Below are 21,171 nucleotides of genomic sequence, written 5' to 3' on the forward strand. Positions count from 1 at the left end.
CTTGTTCTCAGGGTCCCTAAATTTAAAAAAAAAAAAAATTATTTTTTCTTACGAAAAGATAGAGAATCTTTTCCTGATCATAATGACACCGAAAGTATGAAATTTGATGGAAAACTTATGGAGTTATGCTCTCGTGAAGTTAGCGGTCTCGAAGTTTACGCATCGGCGATCTTGCCCACTTTGAGCCCTATTTTCGGCCAATTCCAGTGTACTAGTCGACAAAAATCATAATTAATTCCCTAGAACCCCATTTTTCCTATCGAATGAGTACAAGAAGCCATTCATTTACCGATTTCAACTATCCAATAAAGTGGTCAGAATTTAGCAATTTTGCCAATTTCACACAAATTTCAAAAGATGCCAATTTCCAAATAGGGTCCAGAATAAACAAGAAAGGCATTCCTGGCACTAAAATAACAAGTTCTCTGTTCGTTAGTCACATCCCCAGGCCCCTCTTATATTTCTTTGGCTTTCCACTTTGAATTTTTATTCTTACAAAAATAGAAGATTTACTGTTATGCAGACTACTGCATTAGTGTAGAAATGGTATAAATAATATCAACGCACTTGTGAAAGAATATTAGACTCACCAGTTGACCTGTATTGGTCGCTTAGCATGATTTGTTTACTTTTGAACTTTGGTAAAATCGAACATTTCTGCTACTCTGACCTCAATTTCAAGGTACTTTTCATTGTAAAACCAGTCAAAATCATCTCAATTTCTGTAATATGTCTTCCATTCTATAAAATGAGACCAGGTAAACTAGAATACAACAATAAATACCATACAAAAATACAGTGCAAAGTCGCTGTTTTAATCCAAAAACACGGTCAGTTTTTTTTTCTCATTGCGCACTGTGTGCTCCAGGATTTTTTTATACTGTGCACACTGACCACATAGACCCATTCTTTCATATGTAGGCCTACTAGCTTTCTCTCGCTAGATTTGAGGGCGCTAGAATTTAGGCGTACTAGTACGTCAAAAACCCTGGGGCATAAGCCGTACTAGTACGGCCGAAACCCTGAAAGGGTTAAATTAATTGAAATGCAATTAATCCGTTCCAGCCTCTCAGGAGGCATGACAAAATAATGCTAATATCAACTCTACGGCTTGGTTATGTATCACAATTTATCTAGTATGACATAAACAATAACAGAAACATGATATATACTCTAGAATGAATGAAATAGGCCATAATATGGGAAGTGATGGCGACGCCGGCAGCGGCAGAAAGCATCCAACATTTACTCTCCTACCCTAGTATCTTCCCAATCCATAGCCCCACACCTAGCTTGTGTTTATGATTAGTGGTGAGGTTGTCACATACGTAACCACAGGTGTGGTCAAGACAGATGTATATATAGGTGAAGACATGATCACTATGACCACGGTTGTGGTGGTGGTGGTGGCAGCGGTGGTGGCAGCCAGCTGCCCCACTCTATGCTGCTGCCTTCTTCGTTTTCCTAGCTTTTTTCATAGTTTCTAATCGCTTCCTGAGCTGCTTGTTGATTGTATGCAAATACTGTCTCTTTGAGCGAGGCATTGTGTAAGAAATTTATAGACAAAATTACACATCCCAAGGTCTGCTGCGGTCACTCAGCAGCACACCACCTCTACCTTTTGACACTTGGTCTGCGCTGAGATAGTCATGGTCGTAGCAGCTGTACCTGCAGCCACCCAGAGGGTTACCTGTTTCTATTTTGAAGTATTTGGCACAAAAATGAGAAAAAATAGGAAAAAATGTCTAAAAATGACAACATATTATTATTATTACTGTTATATTGTATTATTATTATATAATTATTATTACTAGTATGTATGTATTATTATTATGAATTTAGGGAACTGGAGCACAGATCCAATTCCCTATATCAAGAGCCCATCACCATGTACATACTAATAATAATAATTATAACAATAATAATACAATGTAATAATAAAAATAATAATATACAGTAAGGAGAAACTTCAAAAGGCTGCCAGTAGTTGGTGCCTCCATCAGTAAAACATTGGTAACCACTACTAGTACACTTTTCACCTGTCTAGACTTAAGTAATCTATTAATATTAGGTTAAGTCTCCCCGAAATGCCTCGGCATGATAGTGGCTTTCTTTGCTCCAATCGTATTATGGTGTAACCTTAGCAGATCACATATTACTCGGGTAGATAATTTCCAGTAGATCCTTCATGTGTTAGCTCAAATCACCGACCAGTATGTTTTAAATAAGTGACCCACTGATCAGAGCAGATCGACTGGCCCGAACCCTTACCTGGTCCGAACCCTTGACTGGTCCGAACCCGGGACTGGTTTCAAACAGTTTCGTTGGACAATAAAGCAGACTGTAAACGGATGGGGTTGTAGGCGCCCTATAAACACAAACATTAAAAATCAGGAACGTGACGGTAAGCTGTCCAATATACAAAAAGAGTTAGAAACAGAAATACAAATAGCTAGAGCTTCATTTAAGGTTATTAATAGAATTTTCAAGAGGTTGCTAGTAGAATTGCAGTAAATCAACCATTCAAATCATTATGAAGCCCTGTGTAGTCTGTGGTCAGTCAAACAAACGGGCTTCCACATGGATAAATTGTCATTTTTGTGGAAATTGGTGTCACGCCCCTTGTGCAGATATCCCAGAACTAGCTACAAGCAGTATTAAAACAGAGAAGTGTTTTTGGGTATGCTCAAATGAGGAAAAACTGTGGACTAAAATCACAAGGGTATTAAAAGAGGACAACATCAAAGCTGCTTTCATAGAAAACCTGGAAGCTTTCTACAACAGATGGGAACATAAAATGTCTGGGCTGAATGGTACTGCCCTTGATACTGGCCATGTAGTCATAAACTGTAAGGCTGGAGGTGATGTCCTGGTAGTCAGTAAATGTGGGGCTGATAGTGCTGTCCTGGGAGACAGTAATGGTGAAGCTGGAGGTGCTGTCCTGGGAGACAGTAATGGTGAAGCTGGAGGTGCTGTCCTGGGAGACAGTAATGGTGAAGCTGGAGGTGTCCTGGGAGACAGTAATGGTGAAGCTGGAGGTGCTGTCCTGGGAGACAGAAATGGTGAAGCTGGAGATACTGTCCTGGGAGACAGAAATGGTGAAGCTGGAGGTGCTGTCCTGGGAGACAGAAATGGTGAAGCTGGAGATACTGTCCTGGGAGACAGTAATGGTGAAGCTGGAGGTGCTGTCCTGGGAGACAGAAATGGTGAAGCTGGAGATACTGTCCTGGGAGACAGAAATGGTGAAGCTGGAGATATTGTCCAGGGAGTCGGGAATTATACGCAGGAAGGAATACATATAAATGACCTCATAGGGGACAGGAGCCATAGTAGGGAAACAAGTGTAGTCAAAGATAAGATAAAACCAATATTGCAAACTAGAAATACCGCAGGAAATAGCAAACAAGAGGACTCCAATAGCAATAGTGAGGATAAATTACCAAAAACAACTGGTGGGAGCTCCATTGTTGGTGCTAGGGAGGATAGAAGTAAGACAGGGAAACATGCACCAACAGGGAATACAGTCACAGAAACCCAAGGCAAGCGGAAACCAAGCCTGTGCACATACTATGCACTTGGTATCTGCTGGCATGGGAAATCTGGAAAAACAGATGGGACATGCAACTATGACCACCCTAGAAAATGCCATGCCCATATGAAAACAGGAAAATGCAAACTCCCTTCCTGTAAGCTTTTTCACCCTGAAATGTGTACCTCTTCAGTACAGGAAAGACTGTGCTATAACTTAAATTGCCAGGCATACCATCTAAAGGGGACAAAAAGATACAAAACATCCAGGCCAGGGGAAAACCTGGGTAGCCACAGCCACTCAAGAGGGAGAGGTTTTTTAGTGCCAGGAAGGAAAAAAAACTGGCAGGAAATGGCAGAAATCGTACACCAAATCCAGTCATTCCTGGAGTGGAACCACAGTCGATGGCCTCCACTCCAAACCAACAGATACAGATACTAATGCCGGAAAAAAAATCCCCCCCCAGTACCAACAATACCACCAGTCCGATAACATTCTTCTTTGCAAATATACAGGGTCTAAAGCCAGCTACAAACAACAAAATACCTTTCATCCGTGGACTGCTTGCAGAGGCAAAGGCAATGTTCGCGGCTTTCACTGAGACCCACATAAAGGATCACTTGGACAACGAAGTATGGATCCCAGGTTACAACCTATACAGATGTGACAGAGTGAACAGGCAAAAGGGGGGGGTTGGCCTGTACATTGCAGAGTCACTTGTTTGCACAGAACTGCTTAATGCCTCAAATGACGTAGTGGAAGTTTTAGCAGTAAAGGTCGAGAACCAAAACCTAGTCATTGTGGTAGTCTACAAGCCTCCGGATGCAACATCCCAGCAATTCCAGGAACAGCTGTTAAAAATTGACCACTGTCTGGAAAATCTTCCAGCTCCTGCACCCAACATCTTGCTCCTGGGGGATTTCAACTTAAGGCACCTAAAATGGAGGAATATAGCAAATAATATTGTTGCAGAAATAACACCAGGAGGCAGCTCTGATGAAAACTCACACTCACACGAGCTTTTAAATCTCTGCACAAAATTCAATTTAAACCAGCAAATAATAGAGCCTACAAGACTGGAGAATACACTAGACCTCATCTTCACTAACAATGATGATCTGATAAGAAATGTCACCATATCAAAAACAATATACTCAGATCACAACATAATTGAGGTTCAGACATGTATGCATGGAGCCCCAGACCGACAAAATGAGACTAGTCATGAGGGAGCATTCACCAAATTCAACTTCAATAACAAAAACATAAAGTGGGACCAAGTAAACCAAGTCCTAACCGATATAAGCTGGGAAGATATACTAAGCAACACAGACCCAAACTTATGCCTAGAACAGATTAACTCGGTGGCACTCGATGTATGCACAAGGCTTATTCCTCTAAGAAAAAGGAGGAGTAGATGTAAAATAGAAAGAGACAGGCGCTCCCTTTACAGGCGACGGAAAAGAATAACAGAGCGGCTAAAAGAGGTCAATATATCTGAAATGCGCAGGGAGACACTGGTCAGAGAAATAGCAAGCATCGAACTTAAGCTAAAAGAATCCTTTAGGAGTCAGGAATCGCGGGAAGAACTAAAAGCCATAAATGAAATCGAAAGAAACCCAAAGTATTTCTTCTCCTATGCCAAATCAAAATCGAGAACAACGTCCAGTATTGGGCCCCTACTTAAACAAGATGGGTCCTACACAGATGACAGCAAGGAAATGAGTGAGCTACTCAAGTCCCAATATGACTCAGTTTTTAGCAAGCCGCTAACCAGACTGAGAGTCGAAGACCAAAATGAATTTTTTATGAGAGAGCCACAAAATTTGACTAACACAAGCCTATCCGATGTTATCCTGACGCCAAATGACTTCGAACAGGCGATAAATGACATGCCCATGCACTCTGCCCCAGGGCCAGACTCATGGAACTCTGTGTTCATCAAGAACTGCAAGAAGCCCCTATCACGAGCCTTTTCCATCCTATGGAGAGGGAGCATGGACACGGGGGTCGTCCCTCAGTTACTAAAAACAACAGACATAGCCCCACTCCACAAAGGGGGCAGTAAAGCAACAGCAAAGAACTACAGACCAATAGCACTAACATCCCATATCATAAAAATCTTTGAAAGGGTCCTAAGAAGCAAGATCACCACCCATCTAGAAACCCATCAGTTACACAACCCAGGGCAACATGGGTTTAGAACAGGTCGCTCCTGTCTGTCTCAACTACTGGATCACTACGACAAGGTCCTAAATGCACTAGAAGACAAAAAGAATGCAGATGTAATATATACAGACTTTGCAAAAGCCTTCGACAAGTGTGACCATGGCGTAATAGCGCACAAAATGCGCGCTAAAGGAATAACAGGAAAAGTCGGTCGATGGATCTATAATTTCCTCACTAACAGAACACAGAGAGTAGTCGTCAACAGAGTAAAGTCCGAGGCAGCTACGGTGACAAGCTCTGTCCCACAAGGCACAGTACTAGCTCCCATCTTGTTCCTCATCCTTATATCCGACATAGACAAGGATGTCAGCCACAGCACCGTGTCTTCCTTTGCAGATGACACCCGAATCTGCATGACAGTGTCTTCCATTGCAGACACTGCAAGGCTCCAGGCGGACATCAACCAAATCTTTCAGTGGGCTGCAGAAAACAATATGAAGTTCAACGATGAGAAATTTCAATTACTCAGATATGGTAAACATGAGGAAATTAAATCTTCATCAGAGTACAAAACAAATTCTGGCCACAAAATAGAGCGAAACACCAACGTCAAAGACCTAGGAGTGATTATGTCGGAGGATCTCACCTTCAAGGACCATAACATTGTATCAATCGCATCTGCTAGAAAAATGACAGGATGGATAATGAGAACCTTCAAAACTAGGGAGGCCAAGCCCATGATGACACTCTTCAGGTCACTTGTTCTATCTAGGCTGGAATATTGCTGCACTCTAACAGCACCTTTCAAGGCAGGTGAAATTGCCGACCTAGAAAATGTACAGAGAACTTTCACGGCGCGCATAACGGAGATAAAACACCTCAATTACTGGGAGCGCTTGAGGTTTCTAAACCTGTATTCCCTGGAACGCAGGAGGGAGAGATACATGATTATATACACCTGGAAAATCCTAGAGGGACTAGTACCAAACTTGCACACGAAAATCACTCACTACGAAAGCAAAAGACTTGGCAGACGATGCACCATCCCCCCAATGAAAAGCAGGGGTGTCACTAGCACGTTAAGAGACCATACAATAAGTGTCAGGGGCCCGAGACTGTTCAACTGCCTCCCAGCACACATAAGGGGGATTACCAACAGACCCCTGGCAGTCTTCAAGCTGGCACTGGACAAGCACCTAAAGACAGTTCCTGATCAGCCGGGCTGTGGCTCGTACGTTGGTTTGCGTGCAGCCAGCAGCAACAGCCTGGTTGATCAGGCGCTGATCCACCAGGAGGCCTGGTCACAGACCGGGCCGCGGGGGCGTTGACCCCCGAAACTCTCTCCAGGTAAACTCCAGGTAAAGGAACCTCCCTTGAGGGGACCTCTTCAAGGGGGGCTCCTTGGCGTGGTGAAGAGGCTCTTGGTCTGAGGAATTAGCCCTGTCGGTCTTCTTCCTCAGACCGAACCTAATTACCCCCCATTCTCCCCTCCCCTATCCCATCCTCCCCTTTTTCCATTCCTCCTCCTCACCCCTCCCTTTTGCCCATCCTCTTTTTGGCCTTTGGGATTTCTCCCACAGGCGCGCTAGTTCCTAGGTAGGGGAAAGGACACCGGGGTTCATCCCATTCCGTTGAGGTTCTTGGCGGTGGTGTAGTTTGCCGTGGAATCTGGATTGCCTGGGGATGTCCCGATCCCTCTCCGGTATCCCGGAGTAGCTTTGGGTGTCTTTTGGGCGACGGGTGTATCTCTGAAAGCCACCTTTCGGATTCCGGGGGTGGTGGCCGAAGGAGGTATGCTTTGTGGCGGATATCCGGCCGCCCTCTCTTTTGTCCACCGAGGTAGCTTGGCAGATGTGAGGTTGCTATCCCGGATTGCTGGTTTACTGGCATGAAGGGTAGGGTATGGCACGGGTTCCATGCTGCATCTGCGCTACTAGCGGTGTCGAGGTCCTCTTGGGCGCGGAGGGAGATTTCCGGCCCTTTCATTCCTCCTGGGAACTATTCCTCCCCGCTCCCCCCTTTTTTTATTCTTTTTTTATTTTTATTTTCTTTTCTTTCTTTTTTTTTCTTAAAAACAAAAAGCAAAGGAGTAACCTAACCATGGCAGCCCTAGTCCATGAACCCACTACCCCTGGGCCCCTTCTTGATACCGCACCCCATTCTGACCCTGCCTTGTGTTTAGACCACTCTTCGGACACTCCTGATGCCCCTGCACCTCTTGCTGGTGCTGTTTCCTCACCCGCTTCAGGTACCGGGGCTTCGACTGACTCCTTCAATTTGTCTGAACTCCGCTCTCCTTTGACTATGCTTCCGGCTTCTCCCTCTACGGTACGGCAATTTTCGAATCGCCCGCCCATTTCACTCCGGACCAACTCCGGTCCTACTCCTAAATGCCAACGTCAATCTCCTGATGATGCTTCTTCGTTACCTTCCCATTCTACTCGGAAAAGACCGACACGTCAAGCACTCCCTCTCCACGCTCAGTTTCGGACCACACAATGGACTAAATTCTTTACTTTAAGACCGACTTCTTCTGCCTACCTTTCTGACCATAGTATTGGCAAAGCGCTCCTGCGTCATGTTGGTAGAGATATTTCATTTCATGCTCTCAAAAGCGGTATGCGCATCATCACTGTCCAGAATGCTGCCCAAGCTCCTGATCTTTCTCTCCTTTCGAATATTGATACTACTCCTGTCACTATTGAAAAACATCTTTCTCTCAATTCTTGTAGTGGTACTGTCATTCTGCCCCATACCATAGTCCAATAGAATTTCCAGTCATGTGGCAATGACATTTTTGAACAGCTTGAACTCCAGGATCTCCCAATCCTCAAAGTAGACACTTATGTCCTTCCTGCCCGGGGGCGGAGACGTTACCCTTGCAATGTGGCTCGTTTAACTTTTGACAGCCGAGAACTCCCGTCCTCTGTATATGTCGCGGGACATCGGTTACAAGTTCAAAAGGTGATACCTATACTGCAACAATGTAGAAATTGCTGGCGTTTTGGTCACCCAGCGAAATATTGCAGATCTATGGCCGAATGCCCAGTCTGTGGTGCCGACGACCATTCTAATACATCTTGCAGTCAACCTCCATCTTGCCTTAATTGTAATGAAGCTCACCCTTCGTACTCCCGCCGTTGCCAGGTCTACTTAAATGAACGTGAAATCCGTTGCCTCAAAGAGGCAGAAGGTCTCCCTTATGCTATGGCAGTTACTCATCTCCGCCTCCAAGGGAGACTACCCTGTGTTTCTTATTCTCGTGTTTCCAAACATCCCCCCCACTTCTGGGGTCCCATCTTCTGCAGCCTACTCTGTTGTTACCCCTCCCATAGCCACTACGGCATCTAATCCTTTTGCTGTCCTTGGCTCTGATGTCCCGACTACAACTCAGTCTGTTCTCACATCTTCGCGTCCTTCCTCACAAGCCCCAGTATCGACAAGACCTCGTACGACACCTAATACCAATCGCCCCTCTACTCAGAAGTCCAAAAAATCCACATTGCTCAAATCTTCTTTGCCCCTTCCTTCCCTTCTTCCACCTCCACACTTTACCTTTCCAGTCTCTGTACCTAGTTCTTCCCCTCTCTCTGGCTCTATTACAAGTGTGGAGATTCACCCTCCTCCTCGTACTATACCTTCCACCCCCGTCCCCTCCCAAGTTTCTCCCTCTTCTGCCACCTCCCAGGTTTCTGCCTCTTCTGTCCCCCCCCACACTTCATCTCCAGTCCCTTACACTCTTCCCTCCCCCTCTACTTTGGTACAGTCCATTACTGTCCCAATCTTTACTCACCCTCCTCCTTCTATCTCCAATATGGTCTCCCATACATCTTTGAATTCAGAAACACTTGAAGCCATTTCAGAATATATTGCAGAGACTAAACCTTCAATGGACACTGATTCACTTCCTGTTCCTTCTCTTCCCTCTCCTCCATCTTCACAACCCCATTCTTCGCAACGCTCCGTTCCTTCGCTACTTGAACGTCTTCCAATGCCACCACACGTTGACTTTTCTAACCCCTCTAGTCCGTAGGTGCCTTTACCTACAGATTCCTGATATTTTCTTCATCGCTAATCATGGCCTATTTACAGTGGAATATCCGCGGCCTCAGGGGTAATCGGGGTGAGCTTCAGATGTTGCTTTTCAGGTTTTCCCCTATTGGTGCTTGCTTACAAGAACCAAAATTACACTCGGCTGTTTTCCAACCTATCTCAGGCTATAATTTATTGTATTCTTCGAATCCTTTCTCAGATGGGACCTTTAATGAAAGTGCCCTTCTACGCAATGATATTCCGTACTGTCAACTATTTGTCCATACCTCGCTGCATTACACTGCAGCCCGTATCCACTTGAATAAGTGGTTTACAATATGTTCTTTATATCTCTCTCCTTCTCGAGCATTTTCTATCCCAGACTTTGCCTTTCTTGTTTCATCCTTACCACCACCACTTCTGTTACTTGGTGATTTTAATGCCCACCATTTCCTCTGGGGGGGTCTCATTGTGACTCACGTGGCATCCAGTTGGAGGCTTTTCTCGCCTCTCGCCCCCTCCATGTTTTAAATACGGGTACTCCCACCCATTTTGATCCTCGTACTCATACTCTCTCTTGCATCGATCTATCAGTCTGCTCTTCCTCCACTGCACTAGACTTCACCTGGTCTGTTCTACCAGACTTACATGACAGCGATCATTTTCCGATCATTCTTACTTCTCCTTCCTATTCACCATCTTTCCATAGCCCTCGCTGGCAATTTGATCGGGCAAATTGGGATCTTTACTCAAACCTCACTGCTTTTAGTGAGGTTCCTTCTTCATCCTCCATTGATGAGCTCCTACACATCTTCTCGACGTCAGTTTATACCGCAGCTTCTCATTCTATACCCCAAACGTCAGGCAGGCATTCTCAGAAGTGCGTGCCTTGGTGGTCTCCTGCTTGTGCTCGTGCAGTACGTTTGAAACGTGCTGCATGGGGCAGGTACCGGTACAATAGAACTGCTGAGAGACTTCTTGATTTTAAGCAGAAGCGTGCGATCTCTCGCCGTGTCATCCATGAAGCTAAACGCACTTGTTGGCGAGACTGTTTCCACCATCACCTCTGCTTCTTCTATGAGTGCAGTCTGGAAAAAAGTGAGGAAATTGAGTGGTAAATACTCTCCTGACCCGGCTCCTATTCTACGGGTCGCTGGTGTTGATGTAGCAAACCCTCTCGACGTTGCCATTGAACTTGGCACACATCTGGTCCGTATTTCCCGAGGGCTCCATCTATGCCCCTCGTTTCTTTCCTCAAAGTCTGCCAGAGAGTTAGTACCCTTGGACTTTTCTTCTCTCAGAGAAGAACAGTACGTATAATGTGCCTTTTACACTTCAAGAACTGGAGGCAACGCTCTCAGCTTGCCGATCATCGGCAGCTGGGCCTGACGACATTCATATTCGTATGTTACAACATTTACATCGGTCAGCCCTTGTAGTCCTCTTACACCTCTTCAATCTTATTTGGGCACAAGGAGTTCTTCCCCAGCTGTGGAAATCTGCCATTGTTCTCCCTTTCCGCAAACCGGGTACTACAGGACATGATGCCTCCCACTATCGCCCCATCGCTCTTACTAGTGCAGTTTGCAAAGTGATGGAACGTCTCGTAAATCGACGTTTAATGTGGTATTTAGAGACACACAACAGTCTCTCTGCTAGTCAATATGGCTTTCGTAAGGGTCGTTCTACCATAGACCCCTTACTACGCTTGGATACGTATGTTCGTAATGCCTTTGCGAATAATCACTCGGTTATTGCCATATTTTTTGACCTTGAGAAGGCATATGACACAACTTGGAGGCATAATATTTTGGCCCAGTCCCATTCCTTAGGCCTCCGAGGCAATCTACCATCCTTCCTTAAGAACTTTTTAACTGACAGACATTTCCGTGTTCGAGTCAATAATGTTCTTTCCCCGGACTTCGTCCAAGCTGAAGGTGTCCCTCAGGGATGTGTTCTAAGCACTACACTGTTTCTCCTTGCTATAAATGATTTGGCCTCTGTTCTTCCACCCAATATTTGGTCATCACCCTATGTTGATGACTTCGCTATTGCTTGTGCAGGCGCTGACTGTCATCTTATTGCAGTTTCTCTCCAGCATGCGGTCGACCGTGTTTCCACTTGGGCCACCACGCATGGGTTTAAATTTTCAAGTACCAAAACTCACCAAATTACTTTCACTAGACGCTCTGTTATCTCCGATCATCCTTTGTATCTCTATGGCTCCCGTATCCCCGAACGTGATAGTCAGGTTTCTAGGCCTTCTCTTTGACTGTAGGTTATCCTGGAAACCTCACATTACCTCTCTGAAGGCAACTTGTCACAGCCGGCTAAACCTTCTTAACCCTTTGACTGTCGCGGCCGTATATATACGTTTGTGAGGTACCGTGTTTGACGTATATATACTCATAAATTCTAGCGGCTTCAAATCTGGCAGGAGAAAGCTAGTAGGCCCACATGTGAGAGAATGGGTCTGTGTGGTCAGTGTGCACCACATAAAAAAAATCCTGGAGCACGCAGTGCATAATGAGAAAAAAAAAACTCCGACCGTTTTTTTTAATTAAAATGCCGACTTTGTGGTCTATTTTCGTATAGTATTTGTGGTTGTATTCTCGTTTTCATGGTCTCATTTGATAGAATGGAAACTATATTATAGAAATGGAGGTGATTTTGATTAATTTTACTATAAAAAGAACCTGGAAATGGAGCACAAAGTACAGGAAATGTTTGATTTTTGCCGATGTTCAAAAGTAAACAAATGATGTCATTGTCCAATAAATGTCCAAATAGCCATTCTAATATGCAGTCATGAATGGGTTGATGTAATTTTTACAATTATTACAGTATTGCAGTAGTCTGCATAACAGTAAATCTTCTATTTTTTGTTTGAATAAAATTTCAAAATAAAAAGCAAGAGTAATATCACAGGGACCTGGAGACATGACTGATGAACAAAGAAAATCTTATTTTAGAGCCAGGAATGTCTGCATTGTTCATTCTGGACCTTATTTTGAAATTGTCGTATTTTTTAATTTTCGTGAAATTGGCCAAATTGCAGATTTCTGACCATGTTATTGGGTAGTTGAAATCGGTAAATGGGCAGTTTCTTGTGCTCAATCGATAGAAGAAATAGTTATGAGTTTGGTTGACTGGAATAACGGAATTAGCCAAAAATAGGGCTCAAAGTGGGCGAAATTGCCGATTTTTAAATATCGCCGAAGTCGCTAACTTCGCGAGAGCGTAATTCCGTCAGTTTTCCATCAAATTTCGTTTTTTTGGTGTCTTTACAATCGGGAAAAGATTCTCTATCATTTCATAAGAAAAAATAATTTTTTTTTTTTCGAATATTTTGCGACACCAGGAGCAACTTCAGGATTGGGCCCTTCGACAGTCAAAGGGTTAAAACCCTTGCTCATCGTTCCTGGGGAGCTGATCGTCGAACTCTGCTTCGCCTACATTCAGCCCTCGTTTTATTGAAACTCGATTATGGTGACCAGATTTATTCCGCGGCCTCTCCTGCTACTCTCTCTAGCCTTAACTCTATCCATCACCAAGGATTACGTTTGTGCCTTGGTGCTTTTCGCTCTTTCCCTGTTGAGAGCCTCTATACAGAAGCGAATGTTCCATCCTTGTCTGATCGCCGTGATGCCCATTGCCTTCGCTACTATGTACGCTCTCACGATCTACACAATCCTTCCATTTATAGAATGGTCACCGATATTAGTAGACATTCTTTATTCGTTCGCCGCCCCTGTTTGCTCCGTCCCTTTTCTCTTTGCCTACATTCACTCTTGTCTTCCCTTCAGTTACCACCTTTATATGTTTATGTAGCATCTCACTTTTCCCTACCCCCCTGGGAAGTTCCAGCTGTTCGGGTCTGTTCTTTCTCACTCCCTTGCTCGAAAGCTCAACTGCCTACGGTGGCTTCCCGCTCTCTTTTTCTTGATCACTTCCACTCCCATTCTCATGCCACCGCTGTGTACACAGATGGCTCTAAGTCTTCAGACGGCGTCGGATTCGCAGCAGTGTTTCCGGACAGCGTCGTGCGGGGGCATTTACTATCTTCAGCTAGCATTTTTACTGCTGAACTGTATGCCATTCTTGCAGCACTTATTCGTATCGCATCTATGCCTGTGTCATCATTTGTAGTAGTCTCAGACTCCCTTAGTGCTCTACAGGCTATACGAAAATTTGATACATCTCATCCCCTAGTTCTCCGTATCCAACTTTGGCTACGCCGTATCTCTACCAAACATAAAGATAGTTTTTTGTTGGGTCCCTGGTCATGTCGACGTACAGGGCAATGAACAGGCAGACACTGCTGCGCGGTCAGCAGTACATGACCTACCAATTTCCTATCGAGGTGTTCCATTTCTGGACTATTTTGCTGCAATAGCTACCCACCTTCGCACCCGTTGGCAGCAACGTTGGTCAACTCTGCTCGGTAACAAACTTCATTCTATTAAACCGAGCATAGGTTACTGGCCGTCTTCTTGTCATCAGTGCCGAGGTTGGGAGACCACTCTCTCCCGCCTTCGCATTGGCCACACTCGTCTTACTCATGGGTATCTCATGGAGAGGCACCCTGTTCCTCTCTGTGAGCAGTGTCAAGTTCCAGTATCGATTAGCCACATTCTGTTAGACTGCCCTCTCTATCAACGAGCACGCAGAATTTACCTCCAACACCGTCTTCGTTCTACTACTCTCTCTTTACCTTCCCTTCTTGCTGATGGACCCTCCTTTAATCCTGACTCTCTCATTGACTTCTTGACAACGACTGATTTACTCCACAAACTCTGATGATACTTTTCGCACTCCCCTCAACCCTTTCTAGTTCAGTCTCTTGCTGCCCTTTACCCTTTCACCATCCACTACCCCGCTGTCATCCGTAACCTATTACTCATCCATCTCCCTTTTGCCACCTGATGCCCTCGCTTCCTTCCTGCCCTGCAGCGCTGTATAGTCCTTGTGGCTTAGCGCTTCTTTTTGATTATAATAATAATCCCTTGAGGGGAAAGTTCGCATCCTGAAATTTCGTTCGTATCCAGAATCAAAAAATTGACCAAACGACGGTTCGCATCCTGAAAAATTTGCATGGTGGGGAGTTCATAAGCCAAGGTTCCACTGTACATCTGGACGTGTAGTGAATTTTCTGAAATTTTTCCAATTTCCAAATTTTCTGGCAAGACAGTGATGGAATGAATGATGGTGAAAGTTTTTCTTTTTCGGGCCACCCTGCCTTTGTGGGAATCGGCCAGTGTGATAATAAATTTTTTTTTTTTTTAATTTTCTTTTAATTTTTCTCTATTACATTAAATTCACCATCTAACATTGTGACGAAGTGGGAGGAGCTATTGGGAGGACGGAGAGGCGAGCAGTAGTCATTCAGTATCTGGTGAATTGTCATGGGGTGTTGGATGTTAGCCATGGCCCTAATAAAATGTTGTGTAATTACGCCAATGTTAACCCTTTGAGGGTCGACAGGCGCTCTCCGAAACTCGTTCTCAGGGTCGGCCAAATTTAAAAAAAAAAAAAATTATTTTCTCTTATGAAAAGATAGAGAATCTTTTCCCGATCATAACGACACCAAAAGTTTGAAATTTGATAGAAAACTTACGGAATTATGCTCTCGCAAAGTTAGCGGTCTCGGCGATGTTTACGGATCGGCGATTTTGCCCACTTTGAGCCCCATTTTCGGCCAATTTCACTGTACTAGTCGACAAAAAACATGAATATTTCGCTAGAACTCCATTTTTCTATCGAATGGGTGCAAGAAACCACCCATTTATAAATTCAACTATCCAGTACAGTGGTCAGAATTTAGCAATTTTGCCAATTTCACACAAATTTCAAAAGATGCCAATTTCGGAATAGGGTCCAGAATAAACAAGAAAGACATTCCTGGCACTAAAATGACATTTCCTCTAGTCATTAGTCACGTCTCAAGGCCCCTCTTATATTCTTTTGCTTTCCACTTTGAATTTTTATTCTCACAAAAAATATAAGATTTACTGTTATGCAGACTACTGCATTAGTGTAAAAAATGGTATAAATATTATTGGTGCACTTGTGAAAGAATATTAGACTCACCAGTTGACGTGTATTGCACGCTTGGCACGATTTGTTTACTTTTGAAGTTTGGTAAAAATCGAACATTTCTGCTACTTTGAGCTCAATTTCAAGGCACCTTTCATTGTAAAACCAGTCAAAATCATCTCAATTTCAGTAATATGTCTTCCATTCTATAAAATGAGACCAAGAAAACTAGAATACAACAATAAATACCATACGAAAATACACTGCAAAGTCGCTGATTTATTAAAAAAAAATGGAAAAAGTTTTTTTTTCTCATTATGCACTGTGTGCTGCAGGATTTTTTTTAGACTGTGCACACAGACCACATAGACCCATTCTTTCATATGAAGGCCTACCAGCTTTCTCCCACTAGATTTGAGGTCGCTAGAATTTATGAGTACTAGTACGTCAAAAACCCCTACGCGTAAGACGTACTAGTACGACGAAAACCCTCAAAGGGTTAATAATAAAGGTTGTCTATCACATTTTTTCCAAATTGATATCAGAAACACGATAAATACCCTAGAACTGTAATAAAGATGCCGAAATGAATAATATATGCCATATGTGAGGGGTAACGGCGGAAGCTGCCGTTCTCTTGTCTGTACCTCTGGTCTATAATGAAAGAAAACAATGTTTACATCAGGGTAAGCACTCCTGGATCCCTCATCATAAAAAAAAAAAAAACTCGAATAGCTCGATTTTTCCCTATTTTTTTTCCAAGTCATATGCTGTGCTGTCTGTTTCATGGCATTTTAAAAAGATTAAATTCAGTGAACAAGGTATGTCGATGGTAATAATTGTATAATAATTTATATAATTTATAATTATAAATTGCTCTGGAGCGCTTTAAATGTCATAAGTATTTCGTATAGGTTTGGTAGCTGACATTTAAATCTCTCCAGATTGATTATTATAATTTTTTATATTATTATTATTTTGATTATTACCATCCACATACCTTGTTCACTGAGTTTAATCATTTACTAAGTTGCCACGATACACTGAGAATGCAAACACACACACGAACACACCAGCTAACCCTTTTACTGTGAACTTTTGTACTTTTCCATTTTCCTCTTGTTTTTTCCTCTTGCAAGTGCTGCTGCACTTCTATTTTCTACTATGGGATGCACAATAAAGTACAAATTTATAGACGAAATGTGTAGTCTGGGAGATTGCTTGATGCTGAGATGCATCACTAACTCCTTTACAATGAACTTTTTTGTACTTCTTCCATTTTCCTGTTGTTGTTCCTCTTACAGGAGGAACAACAGGTAAATTTGTACAAATATGTAGTCTTGGAGACTGTGAAAGCTAGTGTACTGAGTGGCTGTAGGAAGGAGATTCAGATGCTTGATGCTGAGATGCTACACTGCCTGTTCATGACCCAAGTTCTTGTACAGTATACAACGGCGACTCGTCAGAGAGCTCGTCGTAACTCCGAGTTGTCGGTGAACGAGTACGTCGGTAAGTGAGGAGAAGGCTATACAGTAATGTAGAGCCTGATCAAATCTAGGCAAAAAAAAAAAAAAAAAAAAAAGTTCTGGTTAGTAATCATCTAAAGCTGAGGCCATAGTAAATTAGTGATTATTGTAAAATTAATAGCCTGCTTTGTGTGATATGAAGTACTAAATAACTATGGCAGTTCCAAAGTTATTCTGTGATTATATTAACCAGGCCTTATTGAATCTTTGGGCATATGGAGGATGACAATTGATTTTCTATTAGGAATTTTTCCAGTGGAGATTGAATAGGATTTGATTAAAGTAAAACCGAGACAAATTTTTCTCTCATGTTTCCAGTTTTTTATCACCATTTTTCTGCTATATCTTTCCCCTGCCTTTTTTTTCACTGTGCCATTATCTGAAATGTGGTTTAAAGCTTCTGATCTTTGATGTTCATTGAACTGGTCTTCACTAGGATAATGTGTGGAGTCTTCATTACCAATATCTAATAAATAATTTAAGTGCATTTGCATTACAATTTAAATTTCTAAAGATTTTTTTTGCTTCCTTATATTGTAACCAAAGTAAAAATATACGATATAGGGTGAAAGATAAGCCAGCCACTTGAAATTGCACTCTAGATTTAATTGTAGGTTGGAAGAAGAAAAAAGTTTAGTTACACTGGCTCCATGTCTCCAGGATTTATGGTTTCTTCCACTGAGAGCTGCTGAAGAGCCAAGGAATCGGGGATCAGCATAGATCAGCCCTGCCATAGCGTATGCCTCTATTAGTATAATTTTTAATGCATATTCTGTATTTTCTTAAGTTATGTTTAGCTTTTAAGGTAGCCATAAGTTGATAAAATAATTTGTCTTCTGTCATCAGGTTTTAGGCATATTATTCAGTTGGCTTTGTTACATTAACCCTTTTGCCATGTAATCTTGTTGGTTTGCAGTAATAGTCATTTTGCTGTTAAAAATGAGGGTTTACAATGTATCAACTTTTTCATGACCTTTTACATGGTTAGGTTTATTATAGTAAATGTGGCAGCGATGTATGACCATAGTAGGTTTAGTGCTTCCTTTTATTACAATAATAAGTGTGAAACTTTATTTTACAATTGAAGAGATACAAAAGTACATTGACCCAAGTGCATACTTTAGATAAAAAGTATTCTAAACATGATTTTTTGTATTTTTGTGAAACCATATAGCTCCACTATGCTGTACTTAAGTGCTGTGTAGGAGGATGGTAAACAACAACCATCTAGAGATGTTACCATTCCTTCAAAAATGAAAAAAATACTTGTTAAATGTTTAACTTTGGCAGGATTTTTTTTCCTTATTTTTTCTGTTAATACATTCAACCTTATTTTAATGTGATTTTTCAGTTATCAGTAATGTGTACTTCCTTTCCAATTTATGAAGCATGGTGTGAGACTGTGCCATGAAGATGAAGATGTACTTTATTTATCATGGATAAAACATGGAAAAGTACAGTGGACCCCCGGTTAACTAACTTTTTTCATTCCAGTAGTATGTTCAGGTGCCAGTACTGACCGAATTTTTTCCCATAAGGAATATTGTGAAGTAGATTAGTCCATTTCAGACCCCCAAACATACACGTACAAACGCACTTACATAAATACACTTACATAATTGGTCGCATTTGGAGGTGATCGTTAAGCGGGGGTCCACTGTATACTGATAATCATAGTGTTTGGTGTAACACAGGTATAGGTAAAAGAATTGACAACGCTGTTTACTTTGTACTGATTTTTATAAATGTGCATAATGCAGAGCATAGTTTTTCTTTCATAGTTTTGACCTATTTTTGCACTCGTCACCTTTCTCTGACTACTGGAAAGGTACAGTATACTGGAGTGCACATGATTGGGTCTAAATTTGCTTTCCTGAAAACTACAATAAAAAGTCTGTGTCCAGTGCTTGCTTCTCTAAAATGGGTCTTGCTTTATTATTATTATTATTATTATTCACATCAGCAATTTCTACAAAGTGCAAGGACAGGAAAAAATGTGGTACAGTAGTTAACACAGCAGAGCAGTATGGTGGAACCTTGGTTTTCGAATTTAATTCGTTCCAGAAGTTGATTCGACAGCCAAAACTGATGACAACCACAGCAGTTTTGCCCTTAACCCTTTCAGGGTCCAAGGCCAAAATCTGAAGTCACGCACCAGTGTCCAAGAAATTTAAAAAAAAAAAAAAAAAAATTTTTTCTTACATAATTAAAGAGCATATTTTTGTGAAGGTAATAAAACAAAAAAAATTAGAATCTGATCAGTACTTACCGAGATACAGTGCCAAGAAGTTTATAGAAAATGATGTGGTGGTGGCAACATCGACGAATTCCACATACGCGTATTATATTATTTTGTTGTTTTAGTTGTTTTTTTCTTTTCTTTTCCACTTTTTTTCTATTCCTACTAACATTTGGGGCCTGAGAGACCAATACTGTATATAATTGATATATATAAACTCACTGTATTGAACACAACAACCGCACTAAAGTTATTATCATATTATTGTTTACCACTGTTGTTTATTACAATAAACATGCACAAATATTGTATAATACTAATGTTCTATCATATATTTACATATTTACAATCACTGGACATCATTTTAGAACTGCTGGAGCTTGTGGAACTCCTTGAAACAAGGCACCATGCACAGAGGCACCTTACATTCCTCACACATAAACCGAGTGTCTTTGCGTCTTTGTTGCCGTCGTTTTGTTTGTGCACAGACAATGCATCTCTTCTGAGCAAATTTCTTTTGAGTTGAAGGAAGCTGTATTATGAAATGATCACCTTCTCTCCTCAAACGCTTGGGTATATCGTGATGAATTCGAGGACCATGTTGTATTGCAGGTGTTGTTACCTGGTGCTTCATTATGAGTTGTCTGACAACAGACAAACAAAATTCACCATACGGTGGTCTGTTACCAGTCTTTATTTGGTACATATTATATGCATTCAGCATTGAAATGTCCATGAGATGGAAGAAAAGTTTCATGTACCACTTGTAACTCTTACGAACACAGTCAACAAAACCAATCTGCATGTCACACATGTCAACCAAGCGCATGTTTTGTGTATAATCAATCACTGACACTGGTTTTCGAATACGTTCATTAGTCACTCGATCAACTTTGCCACTGTCTTGCATTTCATTACGGTGAATGGTTGTCAACAATGTGACATCTCGTTTGTCATGCCACCATAATGCCATGATGTCATTGGCAGTAAACACCTGCACGTCATCACCACGAACACCTGTGTTGAGCCTGGGCATATGTTTACGATTAGAACGCACTGTGCCACACACATCTGTCTTGTTCACTCGCATGAAATCACTGAGTAATGGGCTTGTGTACCAGTTATCGGTATATAATGTATGGCCCTTACCAAGATAAGGTGCCATCATGTTTCTCACTACGTCACCTGAGATACCCAATAACATCTTGGTATCTTTCAATGTTTTACTACCCGTGTATACAACAATATCCAACACCAGGCCACTGTCACAATCACAGAGTACAAACAATTTTATACCAAAGCGGTTCCTCTTGCTCGGTATATACTACTTGAATGACGGTCTACCTTTGAACAAAATCAAAGACTCGTCAATTACAAGATTCTTGAATGGATAAAAGTATATCCTGAACTTTTGTTTGAGATACACGAAAACATTTCTAATCTTGTATAACCTGTCACTTCTGTCAGGCCTGGTTTTGTCAGAGAAGTGCAACATACGTAACAGTAAGATAAACCTGTTCACTGGTATTTCACTGAAGGATGGGGTAGAAATTAGCCGATCTGTGGACCAGTATGCTTTTATATTATGCTTATAGACGTGAGACATAAGCGTTATTGTTGCAAAAAGCAAATACATTTCT

At 42.0% G+C, this 21,171-nt stretch overlaps 1 protein-coding gene across 3 annotated transcripts in view; it reads left to right on the forward strand.

Annotated features, from left to right (window-relative positions):
• Nucleotides 1-21,171, forward strand: part of LOC128696495 (double-stranded RNA-specific editase 1) — a 66,258-nt gene that overhangs the window by 10,521 nt on the left and 34,566 nt on the right. Inside the window, exons 1-2 of one of the 3 annotated variants that reach the window (XM_070094726.1) lie at nt 17,193-17,275; nt 17,953-18,029. The exons of 1 other annotated variant lie outside the window; for it this stretch is intronic. The gene's annotated coding sequence lies outside the window, so the exon portion shown is untranslated. Of the gene's footprint in view, nt 1-17,192; nt 17,276-17,952; nt 18,030-21,171 lie in introns of those variants that run through there. One more of the 3 variants, XM_070094725.1, reaches the window with a different exon arrangement.

Source organism: Cherax quadricarinatus, chromosome 47, assembly GCF_038502225.1.
Source record: "Cherax quadricarinatus isolate ZL_2023a chromosome 47, ASM3850222v1, whole genome shotgun sequence".
Lineage (NCBI taxonomy): Eukaryota > Metazoa > Arthropoda > Malacostraca > Decapoda > Parastacidae > Cherax > Cherax quadricarinatus.